We start from the raw sequence: 13,810 nt of genomic DNA on the forward strand, positions 1-13,810 counted from the left end.
GGATCTGTTGGGTTCTCCTCTGACGATACCCTCTTGACTACGAGGAGTCCCTCTTCTACCCGATGTCTGATGAGGTGGTATTTTTTGTCGATGTTTCTGGATCTGCCATGATCCCTTGGTTACTTGGTTAAGGAAACCGCTCCTTCGTTATCACAAAAAATCTCCATATGCTCCTTTATGGCTGGTACAACTCCAAGTTCTCCAATGAAGTTCTTCAACCATATCGCCTCCTTTGACGCTTCGCTCGCTGCTATGTACTCTGATTCGCACATTGAATCAGCCACGGTCTCCTGCTTGGAACTTTTCCAATTAATCGCTCCTCCATTTAGGGTAAATACCCAGCCCAACTGAGAGCGGAAGTTATCTCTGTCGGTCTGAAAACTAGCGTCACTATACCCTGTCACTCTCAAGTTATCACTCCCACCAAGGGTAAGGACCCAGTACTTAGTCCTTCGCAGGTACTTAAGAATGTTCTTAACTGCAGTCCAATGAGCTCTACCTGGGTTCCCTTGATATCGGCTAACCATGCTCAATGCAAAAGCCACATCAAGGCAAATATATGTCATAGCGTACAAGATCGAGCTAACGGCAGAAGCATATGGTACTCGACTCATTTCTGCTATCTCGGCATCGGTACTCGGACTTTGAGTCTTACTCAGCTTGGTATTACTTTGGATTGGTAATTCCCCTTTCTTGGAATTCTCCATACTAAAACGTTTCAGCACCTTATCCAAGTAACTACTTTGACTAAGTCCTATTAGTCTCCTACTTCTATTTCTCAATATCCTTATCTCCAGAATATAAGCAGCTTCTCCTAGATCCTTCATAGCGAAACACTTCCCAAGCCAGGACTTAACCTCCTACAAGGTCGGGATGTCATTTCCTATAAGCAGTATGTCATCAACATAGAAAACTATAAAGCTAACTATATTCCCACTAGCCTTGACATACACACAGGACTCATCCTCACTTCTCGAAAACAAACTCTTTGACTTTCTCATCAAAACAAAGATTCCATCTACGAGACGCTTGTTTCAATCCATAGATGGATTTCTCAAGCTTTTACACTCTATTCGGGTACTTTTCATCTACAAAACCCTCTGGCTGACACATGTAAACATCTTCAGCCAACTTTCAGTTAAGGAGGGCAGTTTTGACGTCCATTTTCCATATTTCATAATCATGAAATGCAGCTATGGCCATCATAACCCTTATAGACTTGATCTTGGCCACTGGTGAGAAAGTCTCATCATAGTCATCCCCTGGGGTTTGAGTAAAGCCCTTCGCAACCAGTCGTGCCTTGAACGTGTGCACTTTCCCATCCATGTCGGTCTTCTTCTTAAAGATCCACTTACACCCGACCGTCTTACGACCTGGCACACTGTCAACCAAGTTCCAAACTTGAATATCATACATGGACTGAATCTCGCTGTCCATTGCCTCCTTCCACTTTGCATACTCTGGGCCTGCCATGGCTTCCTTATAGTTGTTAGGTTCATCGAAATTTATCAGTGTACTATCACTGATAAACGTATCATCTTCAGCAGTTATATGGAAACCATACAACACAGGTGGAACATTAACTCTACTGGAACGTCTCAGAGGTAAGGACTCGTCAACTGGTTTAACAAGAATCTCTTCCTCAGGTTGAGCGCTAGTGTTAGAGGTTCCTTCATCGCTTGACTCTTGAAGCTCTTCAAGATCAATTTGCCTCCTGTGACAGCCGTCAATTCAAGTCAAAGTCAAAGTCAACAAGTCAAAGTCAAAGTCAACAAGTCAAACCGGTCAAACTTAACTAGTACTTCTATGTTAAAAGTTATTCTATGAAAATGTGCATTTGTATGTCAAGAATTCAAGTGTCTCGGAGATTTTATGTGTTAATAATGTAAAACCCTAAGAAGGGAGTTAAATGCATCAAAACACGACTATGGACCCTTTTGGGGACTTAAATCAATCATAAACAAAGCATAACGGGGTTCATGAACCTTGCATTGCGAGTCTATACACTAATATTTACTAAAATCAAATCTCTCTCAAATCTCTCTCAAAATCTCTCTCAACTTTTTATAGTCATCCGGGTCATCCCGACCCTTAACTTGGCCAAAAATCACTCAAAACAGGAAGTTTACTTGAAAAACAGCCCTATAGGACCGAAACCCTAATGGAACCGAGCCTCTTGGAACCGAAACCCTAAGAAGCGAACCTCTTAGAGCCAAACCCTGCTAAGACCGAAACACCTCATTTGGACCGAAGCTACCATAGACCGAAGCCGAACTTCGGAGGACTGAAGGTCGCTTTCGGACCGAGACCCTGACGAGCCGAAGCAGCTCCGAGCGAACCGAACCGCATACACAACCGAAATGAACCGAGCCTTCGGTCCATTTCGCTTCCTTCTCACCTTCGGACCGAACCCTCCCCCTCTCGGTTCTTAAGGACCGAACCTCGCAGCTTCGCCCCTTCTTGTCCGGTTTTCGACTACTTTCGCCTGTTAAGACCGTTTTTTGACGTTTTTGACGGGGATTTTTCACCAAATTCATATTTTTATCATTTTAAACTCCCTAAACTCATATTTTACTCATATCTCAAGGAATTATTAATTATAAATCATCATTTTCATTAAGAGAAATATCTTAGGATATTCTACCCCACAAGTGGGTCAAGTGTGCCCACTTGCCTCCATGTGTCACCTTCTCATTAGCCCAACCCTATCCACATCACACAAACCAAGGCAAACATCCTCTCATCTTTTCAACTTGCTCAGCAACCTCTATATAAGGAAATCCCTGGAAGACTTCTTGATTTCCTTGATCATTTTCTTCACCAACAAACAACCACACACCTCTCAACCATCCAAGAGAACCTCTTCTTCTCTCTACTTCCAGCCACTTTTTGAAGGTGTTCTTGAGCTATTACTTTACTTTTTGGTAAGTATCTCATCTAAACTCAAGTGTTATTCTATGTTTTCATAACATCCTTGAATCATATACCCACATTGTAACACCAAAAACCGTTCTTAGGATCATCCAACATTTCACGTGATCATCAAGTGTTCTTGACTTGATACTCCTCGTCTTCAACCTTCCACTCTTCAAGAAATCACTCAAGGTGAGTTCATACCCCTACATTTTCCAGTTTTCTTTAGTTTTCAGGGGGGAATACAAATTAAAACACCAAAACATATTTAGAACTTAACTTGACAGCTTACAACAGAAACATTGTGACCTGTTCGCGAACTGTTTTACCCGACTTAAACTTAATATTTTTCAAAACTGTACAATATGAAAGTAGCTCAGGTTTATACCTTTTTAAGGACTACTCGCACGCATTTATACGATTTTTATACAATTTATAGCGATTTTTACAAAACTGCCTATCACCGCAGCAAAAAAATCGGACCAGGCTGTGAAGATGAACGTTTTCATACTGGTTTGAGAGCATAAAAACTTATAAGAAAATTTATGAATACAGTAGACTCTTTTTCCAAACTCTCAGAGTTTACGGATTCAGTTTTCGACTGACGATGATTTTTCTATAAATATTCTAAAACAGGGATAGTTAAGGATAGAACTGTCAAAATTAGTTTAAGAGTTATTCACACCTTGTAACATGTTGAGCAAGGTGTTTAAGATTTACACTTAGTATTTTCAATGTCATTTTTATTGAAATACAAAGTCATGCATAACAGGGTTTCATTAAAACATAAAACACTCTTGATAAACTATAATAGGTATAGTTTGAACACCTCGTTTAACAAAGAAACAGTAATACAATCGATTTACAAAACGGGTATTTCATTACAAACTACGTGAACTTGTTAATGAATAAAATTGTGAGACATTCACCTTCAGGGTACTCTTAAGTACAACAGAAAAGTCCTGTAGTTATAACCAGAATCTCTTGTAGGGAGAGCGTGATAGTTGTGTATAGATCTATATTGGGTCTGACAAACCCGCACCTAAGCTGCTTGCAACAGCTAGACCGGCAGGTCTGGGGTGACAAATATCATAACATTCCGACGCCTGAAGAATGTCGAGTACGAGGCCTTCGAGTTTTAGCATGGTTATAACAACTCACATGGGGAATTAACAAAACACACAGTTCACGGGGATTTAAGAATTCCACAAAAAGGAGTTTTATTTAAATATAAAACCACACATAAGTATGACGATTTACTTACATATACTAAGTCTTGGTTCAGTTAAGACTACAATAAATCTTTTAGAAAATATTGGATTTTCTGGAAATAAACTTGTAACAAACTTTAAGGAACAACATCCCTTTTTCATTCATAAATTGCTTATGAACTCACCAGCTTTAATGCTGATACTCTTTAAAAAACAACTTGTATTCTCAGGTATTCAGTAATACAGGTAACCACAAGATTTTGAAGGTAAGACGCTAAGGCGCAGATTTCTTTTGAACTATTTTGACATCATATGTAATTTATTTGGAAACATGTATTTTTGCAACGATGTAACCTTTTAAATTATATTTATGATGGTTGTGTTTACTTTCTTCACTATGGTTATGATACTGAGCATGACGTCCTCCGCCCCCGAACGTTTCCACCGTTCTGGTTTCGGGGTGTAACACCTCCCACTGTCCTCTTGGCATATGAGTTCTCTCTCGCGGAAAACCCCTCTCCTTGCTACGAACACCACGTTGTCATTAGGTCTGTAGAAAAGATATCCAAAAGATTTTTTTGGGTAGCCGATGACAATACATCGCTCACTTCGAGGTTCAATCTTGCCGTGAGTCTCTCATCTTACGAAAGCCTCGCAACCCCAAACCTTGATATGTGCCAATGAGGGAACCTTCCCTGTCCACATCTCGTGAGGTGTTTTGGCAACCTTCTTAGTTGGGACTAGATTAAGGATATGGGTGGCAGTCTCTAAGGAATATCCCCAGAATGAGATAGGTAACAAAGCTCGACTCATCATAGAACGAACCATGTCCAACAAGGTTCGATTGCGCCTCTCAGCTACACCATTAAGTTGTGGTGTCCTAGGCGGCGTCAATTGTGAAACAATTCCACATTCCTTAAGATAGTCGTGGAACTAGATACTAAGATACTCACCACCCCTATCAGATATGAGCATCTTTATCTTCCTGCCTAATTGATTCTCCACTTCATGCTTGAACTCTTTGAACTTTTCAAAGGTTTCTAACTTGTTCTTGATCAAGTAGATATATCCATATCTGCTATAATCGTTGTTAAAAGTCACATAGAAGTGGTTAGCATCCCTCGTGGTGGATCTGAAGGGCCCACACACATCTGTGTGTATGAGATCCAACAAACCCTCACCTCTTTTACAAGTACCAGTGAAAGGTGATTTAGTCATCTTTCCAAGCAAACAAGATTCACACGTGTCATCTAACTTTAGGTCAAATGACTCCAAGACTCCATCCTTTTGGAGTTGGGCTATGCGCTTCATGTCCAAGACGACAATGCCACAAGCACGCCGTGTCTAAACCATTAGACGAATCGATATGCAACACATTATTTCCTAAGTTGTCTACAACCATCACAGTTTCATATACACCATTACAAGGCAATGCTTCAAAATATAAGGTACCATTATAGAAAGCATTAATAGAACCAACTTCATTATTAAATGAAAATCTAAAACCTTGTCTGTACAAACCATGAAAAGAAATAATATTCCTCGTCATCTCTGACGAGTAGCAACAATCATTCAACTCTATCCTAACCCACTACTAAGCACTAAAGAATAAATCCCGATCTTGGTGACAGGCGACGATTTCCTATTTCCCATTATCAGGTTCATCTTCCCATGCTCCACATCCCTACTTCTTCTTCGCCCCTGCAAATCAGAACAAATGTGAAAACCACATCCTGTATCAAGGACCCAAGAATTAGCATGTGATGAGTTATTAGATTGAATAGTATAAAAACTTGCGAAGGAGGGCTTTATCTTCCCATCCTTGATGTCCTGTAAGTATTTCGGGCAGCTTCGTTTCCGATTCCCCCTTTCGTGACAGTAGAATCACTATGCTTCTTTTGGATCAAATGAAGGAGTAGCAGAACCACCTTTTCCTTTGGACCCACTCGAAGAAGATCCATCATGAGACTTTCCCTTGTGATTCTTAGAGGGAGCTTTCCTCTTTTCCCCTTCCCATGTCCAATAGCCAGGACTGGGGCAACAGTAGTAGGAGTGGATGCGACATCCTTGCCTTTCAATCCACTTTCAGTAGTTCTTAACAAACCTTGAAGTTTACTCAAGGTGACTTCCTCCTTGTTCAGATGATAAGTCATCTTGAACTGATCATAACAAGGAGGAAAAGAGTGGAGAATGATATCAATCACCAACTCTTCGTCAAATTTGACATTCAGCTTGAGCAAACGATCCACATACCTTTGCATTCTTTGCAAGTGGCTCGTGATGGACTCTCCATCTTTCATCTTGGTTGTTATCAACGAGGTGACAATCTCGTACCTTTCTTGACGCGCATTTTGATGGTAATTTTCCATGAAGCCTTGGCACATCTCGTAAGGCCAGTAGTCCTCGTAGAATTGCTGGAGCTCAGGAGTCATAGTGGCCACCATTATACATGACACCTTTGTCGCGTCTTTGTCGTGAGCCCTATACTCAGCTATTTCTTCTTCAGTAGCTTTGGTTTCATCTATCTCTTTGAGCTTTTCGTCGAGGACGTATTCTTTTTCCTCGTATCGAATGGCCATGTGAATGTTGAGAATCCAATCATTGAAATTGGACCCATCGAAGGTAACCCTCCCACAAATGTTCATAAGAGAAAAGGAGCTGGAGGAGTTGGAGTTCCAGCCAGAAGCGTTGTTTGAGCCACACATTAGAAAAGAAAAGGAACAAAGTTTTGATTAGATAAGGAATCCTTAATATAACACCCGAATGAAATATTAAGGCTAGGACCCAACACAATAATTCACAATTCGGAAGAGGGATGACGTAATCCAATTGCAAATTATTTGAAGGTAGGTAAATGACGATTTACCAATTCCACCATGAAAAACGAAATGAAGAATTAGGTTTTAAATGAAATTAAATTCCTAGATTCTTTTCAGATTCATTAAACTTTTGTCACACCCCCAAACCGGAACGGCGGAAACGTTCGGGGGTGGATGACGTCATATGTAGTATCACAGCAATTGCATTATAGTAATCATAGTAAACACAACCATTACATTGAATACATATATGAAAAGGTATTTACATCTGTTTGATTCTTGTTTTTATACATCAAAAATATAATCAAAAGAAAAAGACGCGACTCTATACGCTCCGTCTTCTACCAACTCCAGGAGGTACCTGTCTACTGATTTCCTGAGAATACAAGCAGTTTTGAAAGAGTATCAGCATAAAGCTGATGAGTTCATAAGCATGTTTTTGAGAGGAAGATCGGTTAATGAATCAATGAATGTATTCGTATGCTTCCAAGAAAATCCATTATTTTCTAACATGTGCATTTTGTTACTGAATCTCATATCGTAATAGTTCATATGTCTAGTTACCATTGAATGTGTTGTGCATTGTTTGATTTAATAAGAAACCTCTTTTTACATGAAAAACCCTGGTTATCACCAGTATGTATAGTAAGTTCGGAAAGCTCTGAAAACTTTTATATGTATAGTAGTTCTATTACTTTATAATAAAACTAATTAAAGTTACTACCATTCGTACATTAATCGTATATTCTTAGTACCAAATTCATGAGTTGTTATAACCATACTTGACCATTGAATTGCCTGAACGACGTTCTTCAGGTGTCGGAATCGAAATGACTTTGTCACCCAGGCTGCCGGCCTAACTGTAGCTAACAGTTATGGTGCGGGATTGTCAATCCCGTATAGATCTATACACAAACTCACGTTCTCCCGCAAGGAGACTCTGGTTATAATCTCAGGACTTTTGTTAGTACTTAGGTAAGTACGCGAAGAATGCTCACTCATAAAATGCTATACTAACGATTACATGTAGAATAAAATGAATCCATTGAATTTAGCTTGCTATCTATATATCTCATAAACTACACATTATATAGTTTATATATTTGATTGCATTGAATCTATGTTTTGTACATTGATATGTTAGTTGTTCCATAAACTATACCTATTATAGTTTATATGTTCATTCATGCATTCAATTCATGTTTTACATTGAAAGTTCTATGATTATGATGAAAACTTCCCTTATGCTCTGCAGAGTACAAAAGGGTTAAAATATCTATATATTTTATAAACGTATAGAAACTGTATGATTGTATCAATTGCATCCGTTTTAAGTTTATTGAAATCCTTTTTGTATAAGTTTCACAAAATCATTTATGTTTGGCTTGTATTCCCCCTGAAAACGTTAAAAACAGTAAAGGCATAGGGGTATAGACTCCCAGTTAGCTGCGTACAAGTGTTGAATCAACGAACTGAAGTGAAGACCCTCGAGTTGTAGTGTGGCACTTAACGGAATCCTAATAATAATTAAATACATATATGTATCTAAATTAGCGATTTCGTTAGATAAAGTGTTAGAAGAACACTTGCTTTCGGTTAAGGAATGTTGTCGGGACTTGATTGAATCGAGGAAAGTGGGTTTTCAGTCTAATGCACCACTTAGGAAATGTGTACGGCCGTGAATGGGGTTTACGGCCGTGAGGGAGTTTACGGCCGTGAACTGCCTCTCGAAGGGTTTACGGCCTTTGAAGGTTTGAAGCGTGTACGGCCATGAACTGGTGTACGGTCAATGAAGATTTGCAGACTTGAAGGGTGTACGGTCGTACACTCAAGAACAAGGGTGCTGGATTCGATGAAAAACGTGTTCTAGATGCTCCGAAATGACTCCCAACGGTGATTTTCGATGATTCTCGGAAGAATAAGGGTGTTTTTGGGGTGTACGGTCGAGAGTTTAGAGAGAGAATGAGAGTGTGTCCGGCCAGAAAAGTATAAATGAGGGGTAGGGTCTCGTATTTATAGGGGTTTTCGAGGTCGGTGGTGGGGTCCACCTGATGCTAGCCGTAAACGAGTGTACGGTCGTACATGGGTTTACGGCCGTAAACTCACTTAGGCCGAAAACTGTTAGTTTTTCAAGGAAACTTCTTATTTTTCGTGCGATTTTTGGTTCTGACTCACAATAAAAATTTAATTATATAAAACTAGATGATTTTTCCAAACCAATGAATTTGACGGAAGTCAATAAAATTCAAATTTTATTAACAGAAATTGACTAACGGTAATGGAAAAAAAAGTTCGGGTTTGTCACAACTTTTCAATGGCATGTTTAATCTCGATTATTCCCTTCAAGTTTGTGACTGGGATACCGATGATCACAAACAAGGTGTGAATAACTATGCAAATTAGTTTGGCACTCTCGAGGTCATTTACCACCTAATTCTCGAGCTACCCTTTGCTACCCTTGTTAGTCCAAGTTAGTGTGTCGGTTAACCACACACGCTCCACTAACGACTTGGCAAGGTGCAAAGTGCAATTTCATGGAATAGCATCATTTTTCACATTTTTCCTAAAGTAAAAAATATTGGGAATTTGTAAAAACATTTAGTTACTTTATAATGTTCATTATACCTATTAATGAGGAATTAATGTCATATCCTACCCGTTCGGCTAACGACCCTCCACTAGTCAAGAGTGCGGTTGGTAAGAGTGGATACCCAATGGCGGTCATTTTACAGGCCGCCTCCTTAAACACCCCGTATAGACCAGCTTCGTGAATGAGGCCTACTAACGGTAAGACTGACTCATATTATACATATATATATAAATTAAGCTTTTAATATTATAATAGTATAAGGGTTGTATTTTAAACTTTTAAAACACTAGGGATTAGAATTTAATATTTCAAAATTAAAACCTTTAATCAAATTTTAAATTCCAAAACTTGAGGGCAAGTTATGAAACTTTTTCAAAACTTTCTAGATCAAATTTTAAAACAATTAAATTAATCATATAATTTATCCTTATCATAAATCTGACCTTATCCAATTTGCTTGGTAAGAAAATTCAAATCAAAATTTTCAAACAATTAATTTATCACAAAATCTCATAATTATCTTAAAATTTGACAATCATCTTTCAATTAGATGACGATAATCATTACCTGTTGGGAGCAGGATCCTTCCTATATCCAGGATCCTCAAATATCCAGGATCCTCAGCAACATCAGGATCCCGGTTAAATACTGTTATTATTTTTATCAATATTTATAACAGTCATATTTTGTCCATAACTAACACGTGTGTAGAACTAGTCAAGGGAAGACCAATTCTCAACGAAGAATCATCTCAACTATGCTAAAGACCCGGAATACTTGGTTAAATAACATTCATAACGCCGGTCATAGAGGACCCCGAAAATATCAGACATCTTGTTGGCTAGATTAGACTATAAATTGACACTTGTAATCTGCACACAACACACTGTTCTTTAGCTCAGGCTTACTCTACTAAATTCTCTACTCATTCGTACTAAGAACTCATCGTAATCTTTACTTTTTATCAAAAAAATCATCAAGGCAGGTGATCATTATCACCTCCCAAGGTTTTATGTCGGATATCCTAGCAAGGATCAAGGGCTTTCCTTGTAAACCATTGTGTCACTTTTCTTTTACTACATGATATTACACAATCTGATCAAAGCCTCTCATTCAATTTGGTTGATTAGTACTTGTGTAATTTTTGACCAAAACAATTTGGCGCCCACCGTGGGGCCGTGGTGTTCAAAATCCTCGAAAAATCATGTTTACACAACTGATCCTCTCTTCGTCCTGTGCTCCTCCCATTCCAACCAAAAACCTACCACCTCCTCCGAGTGGACCCCCACTCAAAGGAAAACGCACGACACTTCCAAGAAAAGCACCCCCACAATCGCTAATCCAGGAAGTTTGGGATCCTCAAGGCTCCAGGATCCGACTGCCTCAGTCACTACTACAGAACTTTTCGCTATGATGAGCACTACTCAAAGATCCTACAAATCGAAGCCCTATTCCCAGGAAACTACGCCCACAGTTGTGCAACCAAGGATCCTAGACTTTAATAATGTAGGATCCTCAGAAAATTGACATAAGGACACAATTCCTACCATTGTGGCGTCGCCCTGGGGGGAAACTATGGACAACTGAGCGTCCATGATCAATGATCTCAATGAGCCTTTCAACACTCCTAGAAACCTTGACTCTAGTAACTTCTTAAACAACAATACTATTAATACTAACTACACTAATGTTGATGCAGGAATAGATCCGAACATGGCTAGGTAACTTCAACAATTAAGAAAAATGATCTCCAGTGTACCCGGAGTGGTCCAACCAATACCAGAAGCATCCCCTACAAGCCACAGGATCTCGAGATTTTCTCCTGCAATAGCCGATACCGAAGTCCCTAAACGCTTCCAAACTCCCATCATGAAGCTATACGATGAGACTATAGATCCTGAAGAGCATATAGCCCAATACAGAGAAAGGATGGAGATCATTCCCATCCCAGTGCACTTGAAGGAAGCTTGCCTATGCAAAGGCTTTGGTTTGACTCTTACAGGATCAACCCTCAAATGGCTACTAAACGTTCCCCCATACTCTATTACTTCATTTGCACATTTAGTCAATATCTTTAATAACAAATTTTCTTGCAGCAGAACCTTCGAGAAGATCACTAGTGATCTCTACCAGGTAGTTCAGGATCCTAAGGAAAAACTTAGGGACTTTGTTAACAGGTTTGGCAAGGAAGCTCTGAGCATCCCCAACATTGGCATGGCCACCGTTGTGGAAGCTTTTAAAATGGGATTAAGAAAGGATTCACCCTTCTACGAAGACCTTGTGATGACCCCATGCAAAGGATTAGATGAAGTCAGGTGCCGGGTATTGAGGTTCATAAGGCTCGAAGAGGATAGAGAGATCCAGAAGAGAAGCAACCCTTGAATCAGTATGAGAACCCCAACAGGAAGGCTGAATCCTCGACTCAAAGATCCTACAAATCGAAGCCCTACTCCAATCCGGATCATCACATGGTTAGTGCCCTTGAAGATGGAGGAGAAGAAGAAGAGCTTCCTAAAATCACTGACTATTGTTTTTCTGTGGATATTTCAGGTGTAATTCATGCCATTAAGGATCTAGGAGATAAAGTAAGATGGCCAAAGAGAGACAACAAGTCCACCGCTTGGAAAGACAAGTCCAAATGGGGTGCTTACCATGAAGACTTTGGCCACATGACGGAGGACTGCATAGCTTTATGAAAAGAAATCAGATACCTCCTTAGCAAAGGACACCTCAAGGAGATCCTCAGGAGAAAAAGAGAAAAATCCAAGGAGAACAGCCAAGATGATCGCAGGATCCCAGAGAAACCAGGATCTCCACCCTCTGATGCTAAGATAATTAATGTTATCTCCGACGGATCTAACATCTATGGTACCTCTTATTCTCAGGCTAAAAGACACGCCAAGGTCTCCAAAACAGAAAAGGAGGATAGGCCACGAAATAATAACATGGTTAGCAATGAAAAAGAAATTACGTTTGACGAAACTGACAGGGAAGGAATTCAGGATCCTCACCATGACGGACTCGTGATAACACTGTACATGGCAAACCATTTCGTCAGAAGGATCCTCGTTGACGGAGGATCCTCGGTCAATATCGTACTCCTAGACGCACTGAAAAGAATGAACATCCCAGAATCAGAGATAGTCAGAAGATCCTCAGTCCTCATAGGATTTAGCGTGGAAACAGAACACACAGTTGGAGAAATAAAGCTACCAATATACATCGAAGGGGTAAACTCCATACAAAATTTTTGTGTTATTGACACCCTGTCTTCTTATAATGTGATACTAGGTAGACTATGGATCCACGAAATGAAAGCGGTTGCATCAACATACCATCAGTGTGTGAAGATGCCCACTCCATGGGGGACAGTGAAGATCACGGGAGATCAACAAGAATCGAAAGAATGCTACAAAACCTCCAAGAAATCTACGACCAAACCCCAACAAGCATAGCAATTAAGGCAGGAGGCACGATATGTTCTAGAGACAAAGGAACAAGACGTAAACGAAGTGCCCCTGGGCATCAAGGATCCTGAAGCCAAAGTCCTTATAGGATCCTCAATGCCTGAGCAGATCGAGCAGGATCTCCTGAATTTCTTAAAAACCAGAAGCAAGAAATCCGCATGGAAACACGAAGATATGACAGGTATAGACAAAAATATTATTACTCATAAACTTAATATTGATCCTTCTTTCAGATCAATACACCAAAAAAGAAGGAAGTTTGCACCCGAAAGGAATCAAATCATCCAAGAGGAAGTAGAGAAGTTCCTCAAAACAGGGATGATCAAGGAAGTAAAGTTCCCAAGATGGCTAGCTAACGTGGTTGTCATACAAAATAAAAACAGCAAATGGAGAGTGTGTGTAGATTACACGGATCTCAACAAAGCTTGTCCGAAGGATCCTTTCCCTCTACCACATATCGACTCGATGATAGATGCGACGGCTGGCCATGAACTTCTGACCTTCATGGATGCTTCAACATGATTCCAACAAATCCAATTAGAACCATCAGACCAAGAAGATACTGCATTCATAACACCAACATGTATATATTGTTCCACCACAATGCCTTTTGGTCTTAAAAATGCAGGTGCGGCATATAAAAGATTAGTGAATCGGATGTTCAAAGACAAATTGGGGGACACCATGGAAGTTTATATTGACGACATGGTAGTAAAGTCGATGAAAGTTGAAGATCACCTTAGAAACCTCAAGGAAGCGTTTGACATCCTGGACGAATACAATATGAAGCTGAAACCACTCAAACGTCAC

Source organism: Lactuca virosa, chromosome 7, assembly GCF_052849685.1.
Source record: "Lactuca virosa cultivar CGN04683 chromosome 7, Lactuca_virosa_CGN04683_v6, whole genome shotgun sequence".
Classification (NCBI taxonomy): domain Eukaryota; kingdom Viridiplantae; phylum Streptophyta; class Magnoliopsida; order Asterales; family Asteraceae; genus Lactuca; species Lactuca virosa.